The sequence below is a fragment of the Polyodon spathula genome, chromosome 19 (genome assembly GCF_017654505.1).
Source record: "Polyodon spathula isolate WHYD16114869_AA chromosome 19, ASM1765450v1, whole genome shotgun sequence".
NCBI classification, from domain to species: domain Eukaryota; kingdom Metazoa; phylum Chordata; class Actinopteri; order Acipenseriformes; family Polyodontidae; genus Polyodon; species Polyodon spathula.
In genome coordinates, this window is record NC_054552.1 from 25,167,199 (window position 1) to 25,189,613 (window position 22,415).

The window sequence follows — 22,415 nt, forward strand, 5'->3', positions numbered from 1 at the left end:
CTACACCTCAGGATAACTTATAATGATTGCACAATACAAACATCACTTTACTCTTTTTGAAATTCAACTGTGTTTTTGAATTTTTTTCCCGTCTCAGGGAATGCCTATCATGTTGAAAGAATGAACGCAATGAAGATACACCCTTACTACAGCCTTACACTCAACAAAATTTGCACTCTTGACTTTTTTTTTGTTTAGTTACAGTTAGTTTTCACGCTGTCGAGGAAAACTAGCACTGGAATTATTATTAAATTTATATTAGAAATAATACTTATAAAGAAAAGTGGGGGACTAAAGGAAATAAAGGACCACTTGCTGATACTTTTGCAACTGGAAATAACACACAGGCCTTTCTTTTTATTTTTGTTTCAACAAAACATTTCCCTGCACCCAAGAGGTTCGGTTCAGACTTGTGGAAACCTATATGGTATTTAAAAGGAATGTCTTCGCTTTAGGGAAGTATAGGTTAAAGAATTGTCTATTTTCATTTGTAAAAGCTAACAAACCTGAGCAAATTTCTACCTGTTGGAAAGCAGCTGTTTCATAGTTTTAAAACATAAAAATTAAATGCTTTTTATCACTGGGTAGGAGGGGAGATCTACTTCATCAGACTAGCTGAACGATAGTGTTCCCTTTTCTACAAGAATCGGCTGTACTTGAATATTCGTGCAGCACTGACTTTCATTTCGTTTTCCTGTGCGCATCTCTACGGTTGGTTTGCAGGTGTTGAACAGAACCATCTATTGAATTATCCTACTCAACAACCCGATTTTAGCTTGTTAGTCAACTTTGCTGGGTCACTGCTCGCATTTGTAAATACCTGCATCCCACAAGGAGTAATTTACAGCATACAAAGAGGAATTCAAGTTTTAAAGGTCCTGATTTCTGCTTTTTATGCAGCAGGAATTCAAAATCTAAAGCCAAAAGGAAGGTATGGTGCAATTTTATTACATTCGCAAAAGCAGTACCAAATCATTATGGCTTTCTGAATCATGCTGATTTGTTGTTCTCTCTCCCCATCAATTTAAAGCTGTTGGGGGAAAAAAAATTAATAAATCAGTGATTTAATCAATGAAGGTACCCCTCAGGCATGGAAAATGGATTGCTTTGGCCCAATGCTTGCAGAAAATATAAATTATAGAGAATTAAGTCTCTCTTGGAATGAAGGGGAAGGAAATTGTTGCCAAGACGAGTATATGAAACCTTTCTCAGTGCTTCATTAACTACAAGGAAAAATGTGGGAATCTATTAATTATTTACAGTAAAATACTTTTTTTTTTTTTTTAAAGGAGTCAATTGTCTTCCCTCGTAGCACTAATAAAATTGTCCCTGGTCCCCCTTTTTGTTTTGTTGAATGTCTTTTGCTTGTATTTTACACTTCAATTTGGAATATGCAGATATATCAAAGACAACGTTATAGAAGAAAGTTACTGCTGCATGTGACCTAAAGAAGAGGAAATGATACCTGAAAGAAACTGTTTAAATAAATTTAAAAAAAAAAACAATCTGCAGGAGAACAAGCAAAATAAGAGGGATGAGGAATCACTTTCGGTAGTGTCTACACACAAAGGAAAAATCATTAAATATAAAGCACATCGCCGACCTATGCAAATAACATCTAATTTGACATAACTGTGGTGGTTGTTTTGTCACAGAGGAACATTGAAAAGGATTACCTTTCAATCTGATTGATTAACAAGGGGAATGGGTGACTCTCATTTTGTTGGTCTGATAAAAAAATATCACCTCACCCCTTCTCCTTGGTTTTTCGAGGACCAATATGACTACACACTGCTGTATGATTTATTCTATATGGTACTTTTATAATATGCTGCAATCACAAATGCTTTCAGACAGGATGATTCGATCACAATAGCATTAAAGGGCTGATATGGTGAAAAGGGTACACAGAGTCAGTAATGGAATAGAATACCAGTCATTCAAAAGGAATATAGTTTCAGAAACTATCAAACAGCAGCTTTCAAACCATGACCATAGACGCCTGAATTCTGAATTTGCTTCTGTACAAATGCATGTAGTGTATTTGCCCTAGAGAGTACTGTTCAAGGTTTTAAAGTGAAATATTTAGTGTATGCATAGTACATATACTTTTTGCTGTCAACAAGTCCGTGAGTTAACAGAATTGTGAAAGGACCGTTAGTGCAAACGGATTTCTTCTCATACGAATTTGCTCTCTGGGTCCTTAAGGTGTTGCTGCCAAGTCCCCTCTGCTTTTGTGCTGCTGCACGCCCTCGTTAGAGACAGGAGATTGGTCAAGTGGGAATAAATACCTCAGCTGCAAACTGAGAGGAATGCTTCTCATGAAGGAAGCAGGTGTGAGTGTGTGTGTGAATAGGCTGCCTTGTCTGTGTGCCTCCCCCAAAGGCCTCTGCTCTGGGCCACCAAAAGGCACATAATCAGCTCTTTTTTTATTTCTGTTTTGTAAAGCCAACTTCTCTTACAAAAATATACTGCATAAACTGTAGTATGACACAAAATTTAAGGGCACAGTAATGGTGTATTGCTGTCTGGTGAAGTAATACTGCTGGAGAAACGCCAATGTGAGTATGCTTGTGTCCTAATTACCATGTATCTTATCTAGAACCTTTGGTCCCATAGCCAATGACTTCAGGCCCCATGGCTATAAACCAGTTTGATCTAGAAAACAGAAGGCAGTCCTTGATAGTACAAGCTAAGGGAATTATTCCAGGGATGATGAAAGGAGGAACAAACTGGAATATGGAATCCTAATCCTCCTATCAAACTGATCCCAAAGCAGACTTGTCGGGCACTGTTCAAATCCAGCTATAGACTCTCACAGTTTGACAGGGAAAAGAGTGTTTCTTCATATGTCTTCAAGTACCTCTTTTCTTAAGTGTTTTGAAAATCTTTTTAGATTGGTATTTAAACCTAGCTCAGTAACACTTTACAAGTGGGCTGGAATGAGGCTGTTCATATGACAAATTGATCATGAATTGATGATAGCTTTGGAATTCAATAGGAAATACTGTTTCAGTTCATAAAATACTTTTTGCAAATAAGTTTCCTGTAATTCCCCCATATGTAGCTTTTCAGACTATCACTATTTCAAAAACAGTTGAAAACAGCATATTGGGTGCTGCTGCTTAGTCTGCATTAAAACAAGTTAGCGTTTTCACTGGTTGAATAGATAGTTCAGCAATATTTCCTTTAATGTAGGTATTCACAAAACAGAGAACTACATTTTGACACCAGACTTGCAACAGACACTTTATCAGCATTGTAGGTAATGGGCATTATGGGCCTTTTTCTCAAAACTTTATGGTAGATCTAAAAGGTTATTTCTCTTTATTTAACAGCTACAGTGTTTCAGGGGGTGTACCATGTATCCAAGTATATTATTTCATCCTACAAAAACTACTTGAGTCATTCAGAAATGAAATCAAAGTTGTTGTTTGTGTTTTTTTTAAATAAAAGGCCTGTCCGCTTTCAGTAGGGAGCTGTCATGTTATTGTACAAAGAACAACGAATGAACAGAAATGCAAAAATTGACTGAAAATATAAGGGTGTTTTCTTTTAAAATCTAATGTATACGTGTGTTGTTTTATATTTACCTGTTTAGTTTTTCATAACGTTTCTAGGTCAGTTTGAAATCTGGGGAAATGCTGTTTTTATTTTGTGTTTTGTAACTTATAATTTGTCCACTGGAGAAGCCATTTTGGCAGCAGTCTCAGTGGTTTCGATGCATTTGACAGTATCTCGCTGGGTTACCTACACGAAATGGTAAACAAACCCAAACCCAAGTTGTGTCACCTTCTCCTAAAACTCCCTTTTGAAGCTACTTATTTGAGCAGTTGCTAATGCATATTACAAAGAAAGGAATTCTCCAAGCTTTTAAATTCGGGCAACTATTTTCTTGTTATGCTTTTTTATGTTTTTTTTATTTTTTTTATTTTGCTTTGTTTAGTTTTTTTGTAAGTGTGTATTCAATAGCTTTGATCAGATTTAATCCACTTCATATTGTATTTGGTATACTCCGAGACCACAGCATTGTGAAGTAGTATAGAGCCTTCTCCTCTTTTGTTTTTTATTGGCTAGGTAAAAAAAAGAGAGGGCCATGTTTGTACAGGATAAAACATGTATTTGGTTAAGACTCAGGTTTACCATGCTTAAATTTGATGACCGTTTCTTTCACTTCCCAAACCCGCTTTCTGAAGCGAAAACAGTTTGAATTCTGGTTTTGGTCGGCAAATAGTGGCCACTCAAATTTTAGTCTAGTAATGGTGCTGCCTCCCTCATCCCAGCACAGTAAAATAATCAGTGAAATTAACTTTTTACTCTGTTTGAGACGACAAGGAATGTGTTCAACCTTACAGTCAACTACTTAGAAGGTCTGAAAGGATTTTTTTTTAATGACTCTGCTCTCAGCTTTAACATTTTTAGTTTTATTTTACCAAAATAAATCCAAAAAGTTGCTTTGAAATATCCCTGTTTAGAATTTCTATAGATTTAACCTGTATTAGTGCTAATATATTCTGTTAGCCTACATCCTCATCGTTATACACTTATGAAATGTATAAGGTGACCATATGGCTCTGTGTTCAGCGGGACAGTTTGGGATAGTTCAGGCTTTTCAACTCAACTCACAACCCAGTTCAATCTGGTAAGTGTAGTCCTGCTTCTCTTAAAGGTAAGAATGGTACCTGAGACAGATAAAATGTACCAGAATGCACTGGGTTGTGATTTGAAAAGCCTGAACTGTCCCAGCTGAACACAGAGCCATATGGTCACCTTAGAAATGTATGGCGTTTATCTTAAACATGTTCTGGCACTTAGAAGCCATTTCGGTGGTAGTTGTCTTTTAATTCAAATTTTAAACTTAAAAGAAATTAAACAGAAAGCTGAGAGCTAAATGAAAACAAATGAAAAACACTAGCTAATAATAATAATAGTAATAATAATAATAATAATAATATAATAATAATAATAAACAATTACCAAAAAATACACGGATGAAAAAAATCTTTAAAATATTTGAAGGTGCCACATTGTAATTAATTAAACATGTTTTTTATTTCCATTACATTAAATAACAAACAAATACAAATTACAATAATCCAAATTTGTCAGCACAGGAAATGATCTAGTTTTGTATGTGAGCGTGTGTTTTTTTTAACGTATATACAGCACTGTGTATGTAGGATAGCTTATGTCTTTGGCCCTCTGCATTTAGAATTCTTTGGCTTGAGACAACTGGGTTTTGTGTCTAACCAACTCATTGGGTTCAGGTGGGTCTAGTTTGAAACATTTAGAATGTAGTGTATGTTTCTATACAATAAACGTTGTATTGCAGTTTTGTGTGGCATAGTTCTACAAAACTGTAGATTTGAATCTTCTGTTCTTTTTAAAGTGAATGCTTACCCATTCCAAAGGATTATATTTAATCTGTTTGCTGCTTTGCGTTAAACCAACTTGTCATTCTTTTTTTTTATTGTTTGAACTGTACATTTGACTGTGAGCTGTGATCAGTAGAGGTACTTCTTAATTGTAGTTTTAACACATTTCGTATATCCTTATCAGGTCATTATTCTCTTCTTTTCTGTATTTGTTCTGTGTATTTGATTAAAATGGTATATATATATATATATATATATATATATATATATATATATATATATATATATATATATATATTATAGATATGGATACATCGTCCGACCAGGCACCCAACTTTAGTTGAAATCAAAATAAAATATAAAATACAATGAGTGTATTCAAAGTTGGCTTAAAGGGAACTTTTTCAGTTAAATTATTGTTTTAAGATGTACAAAAACAGGCTTTTGATATTGGTTTAAAGGCACCATTTTTTTTTTTTTTTTTTGGTTTGTCTTAAAAAAAAAATTGCTACAATTTGATATTGTGATTGACGTGCTTGGTGATATGCTGAAATAACGTTTTGGTAATAATGCAATGATTTTACCAGTCAGGTTTTTTTCAGGAATACAAATTACTGTAGTTATATAGTGTTGTTTATTTTTTATTTTATTTTTATTATTATTATTTTTTTTTTTTAGGAAGTGTGACATGTCTATGTAACCAATATATTATTCTTTAAGTGAGTTAAGACTAACTCCTGTATTAAACAACAAAACATTTATAGTATCACAGCCTCTACTGGTACTATAATTTAGATTACATTCAGGCCTAGACTTCAAATGGGAAGGATGTAAAAAGGAAAACATCTCCTGATTGTACTCCAGCTTTCATCTATTAAGCTTCTTTATAATGAGCTCATTGAGCTAGTATGGCTATTCTACCAACATGGGATTGAGCTTGGGATTGTTAACATGCACCTGGTTCCATTTTATAGAATGCAATTTTAATTTAGAAACTTAAAACCACCCTAACAAAAAAGACAATGATTTCTGTGTACTGTACCGTAATGTGTCAACAGCTGCTGGTCAAGTAAAAGTGTTCATTAATAGACATGTCAGAGATTATATTCTTGTTTCAAGAACACTTGTTTTGTGAGGGAAAGTTAACTTGCTTCTTCAGCACAATAAGTGTTGCTAAAAATATTACTAAGAACGAACCAGCTTTCAAACGTTTGCTGGCACATGAGAGTTTTTCCCATGTAAATTTATGAAATATATAAACTTACAATAATTTTGGGGGTTTAGAATCTGTATCACTGCAGATAAACTGTGCAGAAATCTAGATTGTTATATGACTAAGAAATGCAACATTAACAATAATAATTAACAAAGGGCTGGACATGGTACTAATACAAGTCATCCTTGAGTTTATTGTGGGGTATGGTACTGCAAAGTACTATGAAAAGGATCTTTCACAATCAGAATAATCAATTAGTGGTTTATTAATAAGAGAAATAAGTGCCCTACACAAACTGCATGCCTTTCCCCATGTTAGCGAATGGTAATTCCAGCATCTTCTTTAAATACCTTGAAAGCAGAATTGCATATTACTTAACAATGAACAAAGCCTGTCTTTTTAAGGAATTGTTTTATAATTTTGAATTCACCATGCGATGCCTGTTTTAGTAATCTGCTGGTGCTGCTGTTTTATGGAAAATGTTTGAAGCACCAGTGTTACTTGCTTTGTAATTTTAACTTCTGCTTAATGTGGGCCAGTTTTATTTTCCATAAAGACATCCAACGTGCAGTGTATCCTATTTTTTCAATCAACCAAAATCACTACATTGAAGTATTACAGCTGTACAGTTCCATAGATTATATATACATATAAATGTGCTGGTTTGTTGTTTCTCTGCTGTAAGGTTTTATTATGTATGTATTTTTTACTTGGTAGATGATATATTGTGACTATGTCCTATGCAAAAGAAAATTAACAGAATTGTAAAATATTTTATGTTGTCTTAACTTGTATGCATGAATTAGTGAAGTTTACATTTGGAAATAAATTCTTAAATAAGAAGATGCGTGTTCCTCTTTTTGTAAGATGTTTGAATGTTATTTATTTATAAAATAATGAGTGAGGCCCCAGCCAATTGGTTCAAAGGAGTTAAAACCAATGATTTTAAATCTGTTATCTTAACTTTTCTCTTAATTGTTAGCATGATTATTTCAGGAACCCCATATATATATAAAGGTAATTAAGGTACGGATTGAATTTACGGAGTACAGAGTGAGCGTAAGCGAACAAGCTTGGTGTCAATCATATACATCACCTGGCTTTAAGGGCAACATCCAATCAGAAAATAATTTTGATTCTGATTTGTTAAAACCATGTTTAGCATTAATTGTCCCCTAGGTCCTTGTTGGAACATTGTACCACAAAAGGCAGAAGAGAACCCTTTGATCCCATAATATACAGCTCTATTCGTATTGCCAAGCGTGCTCCAGTCCCGGTTCAAATACTCAAATCCTAGTATTATCCATATCCATAATCCATATTATCCTGTAGGAATTTCTAACTACATTAACACTATTGTCACTAAAATCACATGTGTAAACTCTGCAGTCAGTGTGCTTACTGAGACGATTTATCATCTTAAATAGTCAATAAAAATAAAAGGGAAAAGTGGGGCATGCATTGTAAGTATTATTTTTATCAGTGCTTTTTGCTTATTGATTAGTTACTGAAAGTATTAGAATTGTAATACATGGACTCTTGTTTCTAGGAAATGTTGTCATTCTCACCAGCTCAACTAGATCTGTTGAAAGGAAGTGAGACTGAAACTGACACATCAGATCATTTTACACATTTTAGTATAAGGATCCATCTATTAATAAAAACGTATCTAAACATGTTATTATTGATGTTGATAATTAACAATACTATTTTAATATTATACTGCAAGTGGACAGCTTCAGTGAACGTAACCAGCATGCAGGGTGCATATATGAAGTCCCTACCTCAAATGGTGGTATATTGCCAAAGCATTTACCACCAAGTTACAAAAATAAAACAAGACATTGATATACAATAAATCAAAATGTGCATTTAAAAGCTCATACGTTTTTGCCACTGCAGTTCTATAACATTAGCAGTTAGTATGGTGAGTGTGCTGGTAAATATGTTATGAATATGGGCCTAATTTAAAAAAAAAGACTGCAGTGCTCCCTTGTTATAAGGCTGCCCTTTATACTGAGGAACAGGCTTTTAGTCGGTAAGGTTACGGCGCCCATTTACCCTGTAGTGCCTTGTATTCTCCTTAGAAGGTGGAACACAAATTGCAGGGTCTCTAAAGCGTGGCTCCCAACTACAGCATTATATGCTTTGTGCTGAATAGAAATCTTCTGGGGAAGACACGTTGCCAGAAAACCAATGAACAGCAAAAAAGAGCACTTCACAGTCACATGCGCCTAAAGAATGGCAAACATTCAGAGGGGAAGTCATTAACATATAGGGTGTTTATCAACTCATTTATTTAATGAATCCCTCAGATAGATGTTGACAGAATAACAACAACAAAAATAAAATAAAAAGCTTTCATTTTAAGAAGTAAGGGATAAATAGCATGGCCCTGTTACATGTGAATTCAGTAATACATGACCCTACATATTGAGTAATGTAAACAAATAACATGCTTTTTAATTTTAGCAACACATGAGGATTTTTATGTATCTCTTGTGATACCAGCTGTCTGCCAGCATGCTTGAAATCAGCCATGTAGATTACCCAAAGCAACCAAATAGGATAAGAAGGGGTTATATTGGTGTTGACTTGCAAGCTGCAAGAGGAGCACTGTTCACTATTCCAGGCTGAAAATCTGGGAAAAATATATAATAGTAGTTATTGTCCCAGCTATATACAGTGCTCCTGTGCAAAACGTTAGTACAGTAACAGCATGACAGTGTTGATTAATCCCAAACTAGGGATCTGGGCCCTGTTACTAGTAGCTGGTTTAACTAATTCAGGCTAATCAGAGGTTAGCCAGATTCGATAATTGAAGTCAGGCTATCTCCATTCCTCAACGGTGAATACAGGCTAAAAGTGTCTCGTTAACTCGATTCTGACTTAAGAAATCTGGGTAATTGCTCGTGCTACCTCAAAAGGGAGAATCGCAGAACACTGAATCAATGATCTTCACGAAAGATGACGTCGAAAGAGAGAGCAGTTTTTTTCGTCCTGAGTGAGCAGAGATTATAATGGAAAGTTTTGAGGAATATAAAAGCATTATCACAACTAAATGCACCACTGCTGCTGTTGCCAAGTACAAAGAGGAAGCATGGAAAAGAAACTGCAGATAAGCTTAAGCGTAAGTTTTTTTTTGTTTTTTTGTTTTTTTTGTGGAGCACCGCACATGCGACAATGATGTCGCAGGATCTGTCACAGATCATCTGAGAATAACTGAGGTCAAGTCATGGATGATGTACAGTATTATCCAAATTCTGACACCTACTGTCTAACACTGGCATTGTATAATTGTCATTAAAATGTTGGATTATTTGCATCAGTTGCTGAATTGTAGCTAATTTTTAATTTCATGTAAGTGTTAACGTCATAAGTACCTGTACATTTTAATGCTGTGAAAGGATTTCCTGTTCACAAAATCCGCCTCATTTGATCTATGGGATCATTAAGGAAGTGTGCTGCCATTTTAGAGGGGTGTGTCAAGTGCTTTCATTGCGTAGAAGTACCAGTTTTTACACACAGATCCAGCAGGTTTAAGATTAAGGGTGTGTTGCTATGGTAACTTAGTCGGCTAGACTTTAAGCTTGCTTCGAAGAACGGAAAAAGCCAGACTTCTGTCAAGTTATCCTGAGAGTTATCCTGCTAACTCAGTTAGCCAGCTACCAGGAACAAGGGCCCTGATGTTTGACAGTTTAAGATGGTCTTTTTTTTATTTATTTTTTAAATAGTTTATTAAAAAAAGGTTACTATATATGAACTAACTGTTAACAAAATGTGTACACCATTTGTTAACATGTTAGTAAGCTGGTTGCTAAAAATAAGAAACTATAAAAATGCTGTGTGAACAGGATAGCTGATGGTGACATGAGACCATGAAATGCAAGACACGGTATTGTGAGTAGATGCTGATTTACTAAACAAACAAACTAAATATTTAGACAAAGCCAAACAGCACGTTGGCCAAAGTAAACAAACAAAAACCAGTGAACTGACCCCAAAACAAGTATCGTGCTGGTCCTCCAGCATGAGTAGCATTTGTTATATATTTTATATATTTCTCCCATTGTCCACTAGGAACTCACCAACCCTGAGTGTTTTTAAACAGCTGTGCAGGGACTTGATTGCTAATCATTCAAGCTGGCACTGGCACAGTCTTGACATGAAGTAATTTTGACTTCCCTGTGGACACATGACAACATACATCACCCGTGCTACACAACCCAAACTATACAAAACAACCCAAATACACCCACGGGGTGGGGGTTACCCTGTCTTAAAATAAAACGTGATCCATTTGAGGAGACTTAGTTATGGCAAATGAAAATAATCCTATATAAGTATTATATTGAAACTATGTATTGCACATCATAGAACGTGGAAGTTGTAATGTTGAACTGTATAATGTGAAGTAGTGAACCCTGTAGGGCAAAGGCAAAGTTTCTGAAAGGATTAAAACCATAAACCATTTTATTATGTACAACTACCAATAAACAGCAAGGGACAGCAAGGAACAGGAACATTATTGTTCTGAGCAAAAAGTTATATTCTTTTCAAAGGGTTCGCAATTTTGCCTTTGCACTTGCATTGTCATGGTAATTATTAGAGATCTGAAATTCAAATGATGTTATTGATGCACAGTGAGACTACCATAATGTTAAATGCATGCATTCATGAATCAAACACTTTTTTAACGATAAACTTGAGGCTAATATATTCATGCACAATTTTTTAATGCACAACATCAACCTCTCTTTCAAACAGATTGCAGGCCTTTAAAACTATCAACAGCCAAACAAATGTAAAACCAAGTGCAGGGATTTTAATAATGCAGAGCTGATGTATGACAGTGTAATGAAAAGTCAGGTTTAGCATTTGTTTTAGTGGTGTTTCAAAAGAAAAGTAATGACTAATATCCAAGTTAGGTCTAACAGGTGATCTAACACAGCATGATTGAGGCAGACCAGATTTTAATGTGCCTCTCCGGGCGAGATTTAAAAATCAGTAACAGAATGATTAGTTTTGTCTTTAAATAAATGTACCCCTTCTTTCACCCTAATTTAGAATGTCTAATTATGTTCCCTTACTGCTGCAACTCTCCACAACAGCTCAGAAGAACTGACGATCAGTGGACATCCTCCAATCCCATCATCAAGCCAATTGCCCCTTTACACCCAGAAGCACGACAGCGGATATCAAAGAGCTACTGCCTCTGGAGGCCTAGTCCTGCAGGTGTCTTTCCTGACTTTACCTTCCAAACCCATGTGTCAGTTTTCAAAATGATTATGAAGGATGATTTATGCAGACAGTTGTGCACACTTTATGACAGTGTTATGAAGCCTACACACTGCCCTATTTAAATGATCAAACCACATGTCTCCTCTTAGTTGAGCTTTGCTGGGTGAACAGTTTCTAAAATAAACCAACAAGACTTTTGGCTACTTTATGTGACGTGGTCTGGGATTAATATGTCAGAACCTGCCCTTGAAGTCTAGTCTCAGAAGAACTTAGCCAGCAGGGCTTCACTTGTATTCAGCTTTATCAGTGGGTTATCATCCTCTGTTTAATTATTGATAAACCCTGGCAGTCCTCCATCTGTTTATATAACTAGAGAGGTTGGGTATCCAGTTAAGTTGGGTGGTGGGGGGGTTATGGTCCACTAAATCTACCTGCTGAAGAGCCCCTAGACTCAGAGAAAGATGGTTTGTGGTGGAAAGCCCTTGACTGAATAATATAACTATAGCATTCACCCTGTGGCGCGGGTGCCGATCTGTGACAGAAAGGCAGAATTCCTGTTGAATTATGCATATATTGCAGGAAGTACAGATTGCAATTTCCATTGTAATCCTAAAGTTTTTTACTGGAACTTGAACTGATAATACTGTATGCAAATCCAAGGAAGCAAAAAGCAACCTGCTATGAAAGGAATAGTGTACTTGCCAGCTCGGCCAGGTGGCTCACACCTTTTGGCTTTACATTTCCAGGTATATCTGGTGAATACATTCTGATTAATATTTATGTGGAGGTGGTTTAGTTATTTTTTAGCATCCTTCTCATAACATCCACCAGACAACTTACTTCAGATTATATTAATAACAACGTAGTCAAAACACATGGTTTCTTGGTAAATTCTTTAATTCACAATGAATTCACATGAAGGATGAACTGAGAAAGACAAGTTAAAATGTTTGTCATAGAATATAGCATCTTTTAAATGTTTTATACTTATAGATGAATGATTCAACACATACAGTACTAATGTCTGTTCCTTAAATAAGTATCTAGTATATGAAGTTTATTTTGTTTTATTGATCTTTGCTGTTGTTTTAAGTAACTAGTGGAAATAAACTGAAAAAAATGACAATGACACTGAGCTTTATAATCAAAAGCAAAGTCTTCACTTTTTCAAAGCATGCAATAAACTATCAGCTGTCCCTAGTAATGACATTTGTGAAGGCCTTGGTTTTGTAGATTTTAGATAGACCAAAATAAGCATGGTGGATGAGAGTGCAAAGAGACAGCAAATCTACGCAGAGATGTAGCTGCAACCAGGGGACTGAAATGGTGTGGTAACATCAGAGAAAGGGGTGGTGGTGACATCTAAAAAAAACTGCAGCAGCATTGAAAAACAAGCAGGTGTATCATTCAGAAAGCATCTGTCAGAAGTTACATTTTTATGATACTGTTCCTTTTAACAGGAAAGGCTATATATATATATATATATATATATATATATATATATATATATATATATATATATATATATATATATATATATAAAATTGATTGAAAAAAGACTTTCTTTCTACCTGGTCTTTTTCAGTACAGGACATCGGCTAGTCAATGTCTCTCCAGCCCCAGCCTTCCTCTGTTATTATCTACTGAGGTAAGACTTGTCTCCACAGAATGGAATAATCCGTAAATATGGGAACATACAAGAAACTGCCATGTATACAGTGCACTGTGACATTGTTATTATCTGCCTACAGGAATGCTGTGTGCCCGTTCAAACCGCCTACATGTTATAGTTACAACCTCAGATATCAGCAGACAGACTGCCAGGGTGTGTGGGTCTGAATCTGTAGCATATGTATTACGGGCAGTGTTATTTATTTAGAGACTGCTTAAAGACACTGACAAGAAATGCATAAAATACTAAGTGCCACAAAAATGATCATATGTGAATATTTTCTTTGCAGACTTGACAAAATATCTGTACAGGTGGTATCAAAAAATGTCAAGCTGAAAGACCTGAAAGAAAATGAGACACATTTATAGGTCCCTGAGTTATTTTCAGTTTCCATTCTACATATCTTGACCGTGAATGTACATGAGTTGGGACTGTTTGCAGAAATCAAAATCAGAATTATTGTTTGAAAAGACCACTTCTGTTTCTATGACTTGAAACTGTTAACCCAGTAACACTATTCCAATAAACTACGTTTACATGACTTTTAAAATCAGATTTACTTTTAGAAAAACTATTTTTCCTGTATTGGAATTTTTGTGTGCGAGTAACCATGGCAACAGACTTCCAACTATTCTGTGTTACATACCAAGTCTCTGGGATGAGGCCTGTTCCCAGATCAGAATAAATTAAAGACAGACATGGATACACATCTTGAATAGTTAATGTTTGTCCAGGAAAAAGTATATGGAAAGCATTTGGGTGGGGTGTTATAAAATGACAGAATGAAAATTAGGACTGCCACTTAAGAATGAGATTCAATCACAATGGGCTTTTTCAACTTATTTAAAAAAAAAAAAAAAAAACACCCACTTAATTTCCAGTAAAGCATGCAGCACACATTAAAAGTAACAACAGGAAGCAATGCTACATCTGCTGTTTAAGATTACATGTATTCATTTGTATTATTGTTGTACACTGGAGCAGTTGAAAAGAGCCGATAAAATACGTATTATGATTTATTGTAATCTTCATTGTAAATCTTTACTGAAACAGTTGATTTCATGTCTGTCAAGATCATATTGGTGTCATATAAAAACAAAATTTAGATTTCTAAAGCACTCTCATTGGTGTCTAGTAAATTAGTTATTCATGGTCATAATGATGATGAATTTGTGTGGAGTCATAAAATAAAATATTTATTGAAATATTGTCATTTTTTCAACACACTTACTGTAAAAAGTGTTTGTGGTCTTGCATGTGGCACATTTCTAACAACTTGTATACTGCCTGTGAACCCCTTTAAGTCTTAACTGCTTCAATTACTTGAATTGAATTGACCCTAAACAGCTCTTCAGTTGAGTTGAATCATTACCTAATTAAGGTCACCTGTGAAATTAACCAGCCTTTTCTTTTGATTTTGTTTGCTAGTGATGTGCTTTAGTTTGTTTACTTTTCTGTTGTAAATAATCCAGGATTTAAAACAAGAGGAGTATGATAAGTAGGAGATTTAAACTGAGGCTGTCCACACTGTAATGTCCTATTCATACTGTAATGCATTACCACATATGGTTAATAACAATTATTACAAACTTTTTGTGCTGTGCAATATAAAGTCATATTAGACCCCTGTTAGCACTAATCTTTAAGAAACTAAAGTTACCATGTATGTTATAAAGTCTCTATACAATAAACAGCCCTGCGAGTCTCTCGCACAAACAGGGTTGTTGAAAAAGGTCTTTGGAATCTGGTGGAAATGCTGTTTGTGTTAATTCCAGCTTTTGAACTTAGAACAGTGGCTTTTACTGTAGGCTTAGAATGAAAAGTTCCAAACACTGGATTTTGCACCAGAAGCCTTTTAAAGCACGACCTATCACGAATAGCAAATGAGTATTAAACTCCGAGACAGCTGTATAAAAGGGGCTCAGAAGTGTACTTAGGACTGGAACTTCGTGGGAGTAAGTGTTCGTGCTATGAAAGGGGAGCGGGATTCAAATGACATTTTTATTTGTGACAAGGTAGGCTGGTGAAGCACTTTGTAGGAAGGAATCGTTAAAACTGACTCTTTTTGTATGTGTGTGTATGTACCAATTATTGCACCCACGCTGAATATTTTGAAGCCAAAAACAGGAACGCTAGAGAGGAGAAGTGCTTTATGCTGAACACAGACCAGTGTTCTGTCAGGCTGTTTGACATTTTATGTGGGCTGCTTTAAAATGTTCCCATCCTTTTAACCTATTTTTAAGAGATCTTGCCTTCCCCACAGCCAGCGAGCGTTCCTGCGTACTGCTGGTGGAGCAGCCAATAGCCACAGCCATAGACACATGACCTGAGTGTGTACAGTGTGCAGTTGGTGCCATCCAATCAGGGAATACCAGCGTATATCCATGAGGCCTCACTCGAATCAAAAGACATAGGAATTTAACCCACATTCCGATCCTCCATGTCATGATGTCTCTAGGCTGTTAAATTTGCATTTTTACTAACATATTTCACAGGAAAGAACATGAGGGAATGCTTGTAACATTTTGACTGTTGCTTGTTATAACAAAATAAGTGATGTAAAACACACAGTATTAATGATTCATGAAACATCCTTATCGTTTACAGAGGTGCAGTGTGACACATGATCAAAAGCACTAGTCGCTCCTTTCAGTCTTGTAATGGTTTGTGCATTATAGATAAATGTGATTTACAGTTGGTATGTATGGATACTATCTCTGTCATCTAAGTTTTGCTTTTTATCACCAAGGATCCTTTTAGCAGCCCAACACCATTAGATGTGCATCATTACAACCCTAATTAACATTTTAGGCAAAACAAACCTGGAAATAGCTGATGTACACTACTGTTGTTAATTGTATACTGGACTCCTACAGTAGGCAAAAAGCGCTGATGGCATGAATGATTTAAAGACTAAAGAAGTGGGGGGGGGGGGGGGGGGTTTAGAAAGTTACAAAACATTTAAGGGTATTGGGTTTTAATATAAAAGATAAGGTAATCTGTCTCCTTTGAAAAGAAGAGACTTGAGATATATAGTATGGGACAATGCTTTTTTTAATTTTTTTTTTTTTTTACAAAAGTCTGATATTTGGGAGTCAATGGGGAATTTAGGCTGAACTGTTACACACAACTGATTAATAAGCATATGGAACAATTTACTTAGGAAGGCCATTTGAAGTAGAGTATGGTTGGCCATTAACTAGATGCATATATTGATAACGAGAGATTAAAAGGGGTACAAGGGGAGAGCAGCATAAGGGGTAGACTTGTTGGGTCTAATGGCCATTTCCTGTACAACTTCTTATGTTTAACTGCTCCACAAATTTGTAAATCAACTCTTGGCTTTTTCCACTATGACTACATACTGAAAACAAATAAGCTGGCATCTGTATATGGTCCTCACTGCTGTATCTAATGTGTTCAAGTACAGCAATGCAAAATAACTGGAACACTGCAGAAAATAAATTGTAAAACACTTGGCATGGTTATGAAATATTTTCTGTTTCGTTCCCCTTTTGTAAATCATTTTCTGTTTCAGTCATCAGATCCTGGGTGCTTTTAAAGTGCATATGTTTAAAGAATCCCTGGGGCCTTAAAAGGACACTTAAATATGTCATGTCCATTCCATTCCACTTTTAACAAATACAATGAGATACTACTTTAGTGTTTGGACCAGGGTTGGAACAAAGACCAGGACAGGACAGGCCAACTTTGGGTACCACTGGTTTAGATGGTACACCATTCACCTGTACAGCTACAACGAGGGTGGGGTCAATTCCTGTATTTCAGGTCCATTCCCAATTCCTTTTTTCAAATCAATTCCCATTCCATTGAAGAACCTGGAATTTGAATTAATATTTTAGAGACGTAATTATTGTTGTGTTTGTTCAACTGCTTTCATTTGAATCCAATTTAATTGACTAACAGTGACTTAAGCAAATAAAACTTTTTGTTTTTAAACCCAATGCTTTAACTTGTGAGTTGTTTTAAATAGACTGTTTTTCAGGAATATTCTGGAAGATGTTCTAGACCGTTGTTGTTGGCATCTTTAAGTAATTGAAAGCTTTCTGAATAGGGCTTAATAACGTGGATTTTTCTCCTTTTCGAAAAGCAGGATTAAAACCCTAACCGAGGTGAAAGCTTTGAAAAAGTGCCCACGTTGATTTTTGGTATCAGTAGTTCTTATAAAAAATACTGAAACAGTTTAAAGAACTGCTGTCCCTGGTCACATAAAAAAATCAGTATTCCAGGGACTCTAGAACTATAAAATAACATAAAAGGTAAGGGAAAGCTTACAAAATAAGTTAAACGTCATTTAAAAGCACTGTTCTTTCATGCCTTACAAAATACAAATGAATCATTCAACCCATATTTCTTTTCTTGCCAGTAGACCATTTATGTGAAAGCTGTGTAATGAATGGGAACTGAATGTACCAACAGCTTAATCTGCATTTAACCCACACACAGTGATTTCTGCTACAAAATTATTTCACCCACGTTTACTCTGAGGCTAAATTTCAGTTTTCCATTAATCTACTTTTTAATGCAAGTGTTGTTTTTTTATGGCTAATATTGATTAATGCTGTACAAAAACATGAATATTTATTAGCAACCTCACCACCTCCTATTGTGTTACCTTTCTTTTTTAAATCAGGTAAACTACTTTAGAGCAAGAACAGATGCCACTAAAATAACATGAAAGACTGGATTTTAATTGGGGGGGGGGGGGGGGGGGTGGAATTCAGAGGATAGATTCAAGTGGCAAAACTGAGCTTTAACTACATTGGATTTCAGAGTATTATTTGTATTTTTATTGCGTTGTAAATGGTGTAATTTTAGACACTGGCCTGTATTTTTTAGTTGGTATGAAGTGCACAATGAATTCAATAAAAAGAAAAAACTAGAATTGGCTAAATAGGAAAATAGAATGGCCCAAAGGGTGCTTTCATCTTATATTTTTTCACAAATTCACATCATAATTTATATGCATGAAATTTTAAGGTTGTTAGTTATCAGAAACTACAATGCATGAGTAGGAAACAACGGTCTGGATGTCCACTCTCTGTTATTAACATGTGTTGAAAATACCCCTGCTTTTAAGGTTAGTATATTAGTCGAGGTGGCTGGAAATTATGTTATCTCATGTGTCATTGAAACACATTTGTGCTTTTTTAATGGGAAGGGTTGGGTATTTTGGTTTTCAATTCAGTCTTTTCTTAAAACAAAATAACAAAGCATTCAATGTAGGTCTCTCTTTCTGTTTGTAAATCCTGTTTAGGGATTTTCATACCCTGATAAACCACAGCTGCATTTTTAGAGCACTTTACAGCACCACAGAATCCTGCTAGATTGCAAACAACCAGATAGATTCTGCAGGGCAGTAAAAGGCTCTAATCACCATAGATGTCCAGGTTTGTTCCCAGTGCTGTTAAACGCTTTAAAATCTAACCATGATTTATCCCGGATGATCAAATTAACCTCTTAGTTTGTTGTTTGATTTTATAAAGGCAAGAAGGACAGAGCTGATGGAAAGGCAAATGTTTTAAGCTCCACTGTTTTAAGTGTGAATATGCAATCCTATTATCTCAGTTTAAGGGTTTCCAGAGCTGTTGTTTCTTATTGACAGTCTAGTCTTTTTAATAGGGTGGTTTAAAGCCTCACTTCAATTTCCCATAGCAGGAGAACAATTGATGAAACTGTGGATTATTATTCATGTATAATGTAGTTTTCATTTGGGAAACAGCATACAGGTTTTTTTTTTTTTTTTTTGTCATTCCACATTTTGTTATATGTCTGATAACAAATGGATGTAAGAGATTGTATTTCTCACTGTTCCTCAGATTTCCAGTTCTGTTTGTAAGTTAATGTGCCAAAGTATAGCATGTTTTTTAAAAGTATGATATTGGTCAACATTCACTCTCCACCCCCCTTATCTTTAAAGACTGCAAACTGCAAGTACAGTGAACTAGTTAATTTTACATGTGGAACCAATACCTAGTTATACACATAATTGGTTCTTAGTTCCTCTGTTCCAGCTGAAATAGACCCAATTCTAGTAAGGTGTTTTCCCCCATTTGTGGTTGATGATACATAAAGCACCTGTGATTGAGAAAATAATGCCAGGGCAGGTGTCCTGTACATTCAAAAGAAGAGCTGTGTAACTAATGTCACGCATGGTGTGAACTGTCTGAAAGGAAGGAAGGCATACCAATTTTCATAACCTTATTGTTTCATATGGGGGACGGGACGGGACGATAGTATTTTCCAACAAAAAGTGATTTTAATGACCTAAGTCACTGACGTAAAAAGTCGATTAACCCCAAACTGTTTCAATTTAGCTGGAATATGATATGTAAATTGTTATTTTAATACTGTTCTGAAAACTGTTTATAAAACAAGAGCTGCCAACCTTCATTCTCCGATCTTGGCCTGTTCAATAGCTTGTTACCTTGGTTAGCCACTCACACACATTTCTACTGATAAATATTTTGCCTGGTACAAATTTTCTCTGGGACGGTGAAGTCCAATTTTATACAACTCGTCATGTATCATTCACATGAGGTCAAACATTAATACATAAACAAATATTAAACCAGTAATCTTCAAACCCCCAAATGCTAGCATGCTATCCACAGTGTAATCCAGCTATTTTGTCTTGACCATCATTTGCTGTGTTGCCAAAACTTTGTTCAACAGTTGGAAATCATTACTTGTTTTTCTGGCTATTGACTTTATAATGCAGCTTAGTTACTGTGAAATGGTTTTCAATCAATTAATATATTTTTAAACGACTTCTATTACATTTTTACAGACTTGTAATGTAAATGTACCGGTACTTAAATATTTGAAATTAAGCGCCTTTGTTTTTTTTTTTTATAAAGATTGTTTGTTTTTGGTCTTTTTCATATTAATTAGTGGCCAATGTTCACTAAAAGCTCTTATTTTCTCGAATGATCTTACATTAAGTGTACGGTGCCAATACTTTTGTTGGTGACTGTAAAAGAACCAAACCTTCAACCTCCTTAATAAAAAGCACATAATAATCCATCATTTGTAAGAAGGTATTACCTTCTGAACTTTGGAATGAGATTAGGAAGGCTGACTTGGGGCCAAAACAAAAATCTGTACCCTGATTCAAAACAAGTACTACCCTGCCTCGCTTTATATTGGAGGTTGTAGAGTGGTGTAAGGATTGTAATGCTGTAACTAAAGCTGTTAAGCAAATCAAAATCACTGTTTTGTGAACTTGCAATTAGAGGAGCACTTATCCCTTTTCTTTATGACAATTTTAAAAAGCACTTGTTTAACAAGTAACCAAAACAGCACAGACCATTCCCTATGTTTGCTGTTCAGAACACACTATCATAAGATGATATTTACTTATTAGAAGTACATTCTACATTGTGCTATTTTACAGAGTAAAACTAGATTGTGTTTAAATTAGTAATAATGCACCTGGAATTAAGTGATGTTAAAACATTGCTGTTTAGTGTTGAATGAGAACTGTCTTACTGTAATTGGTAAGCTGATTTTTATGGTTCATATGTTCTGGATCATTAACCAGCTGTGAATGAGGCCTAAAGGATAACCCTGCAGAGGTTTGCAGAAACTTATAAAGTGGGAACAAAACGTCTACAGCTGAACATCCAGTCCTTGCTATATATTCAAATAATAGCCATGCTGCTGGTCATGGTGGGGGTAAAGTCCTTTTTTAAAAATAAAAACAAATTTAAAAAAAAATCAATTCCCAATTCCAATTTCCATTCCCTTGTAATCAATTCCAGTTCCTTTTATGACATCGGCTTTATTGAGCAAATATTTATACAACTTGTCCAATGCATGCAATTGCACAATTACAGTGTAAATGTATCCCATCAATTCGACTTGCTGTTGCAACAAATCGTCATGCGCTCCTGAAGCGTAGCGTCTGTCAAGTTACACCTTTCTGGGCGGAGGCTTTTCCAACACCTGTTGAAGGTTTTTTTTGGCATCGCAGTGAAAATCTACCTGCCTCTCCTGTTCCCCAACTGTTGAGGCTATCTGATAGGTTTGATTAATCTCTGAGTTCAGTTAAAAGCATACACCTCTAATCTGGCAGAACATGTTACTTCCTCCTTGAGCATAAATTACTGGAACACTATTATTTATGAGAGACTGATGCTGATTTGTCACCAAGAAAAAGGCTTTCAATTTCATATACACAGGGGAGACCCAGGGCTCCCAAAATGCATCATATTACATTTGGCCCCCAGCTAGCCTAAGGAAAGACAAACAATGGGAGCGTTTACAAAGTATAAAATACTCATTTTTCAGCACACTATATAGAAAAAATAAATCTGCAATGTATTTAAGATACAGAATACCTCTAGGCTTCTAGAACCTACTGCTTATTGTCGTTGACTGTACTCTGTTTTGTTAACCACATTGTTACTAAAGTCTCTCTGTTCCTGGTCTGGCAGCTGTTAAAAGCATAATACATCACCAAGGCAATAAGATAATCCTGTACATGACTGTATTTATAGCACGACATCTCTAGATTCATTTCCTAAGAACAGTTTAATAGCACACAGCAGTGCAGTCATTTTCTTAAATTGCTCTGTAAACTACAGCATTCCTGCCCCATAATTTAACTTTATAAGTACATATTGTAGTATACCAATCTGCTATGTCTGCATAAATCACGCTTAAGGGATATAAAATTGTGAGCACATTTTCAGTATTGCTCAATATCGAGCTGGAAGCTCGATGACATCCACTGGGTGTAAAGAGGTGATTGGCTTGATCGTGGGATTGGAGGATGCCAATTGATCTCCAGTTGTCCTGAGCTGTTGTGGAGATTGCTGTGGTGTGGGTATGTAATTGGACATTCTAAACTGGGGAGAGAGAACAGACCACGTTGTGCACTAAGATT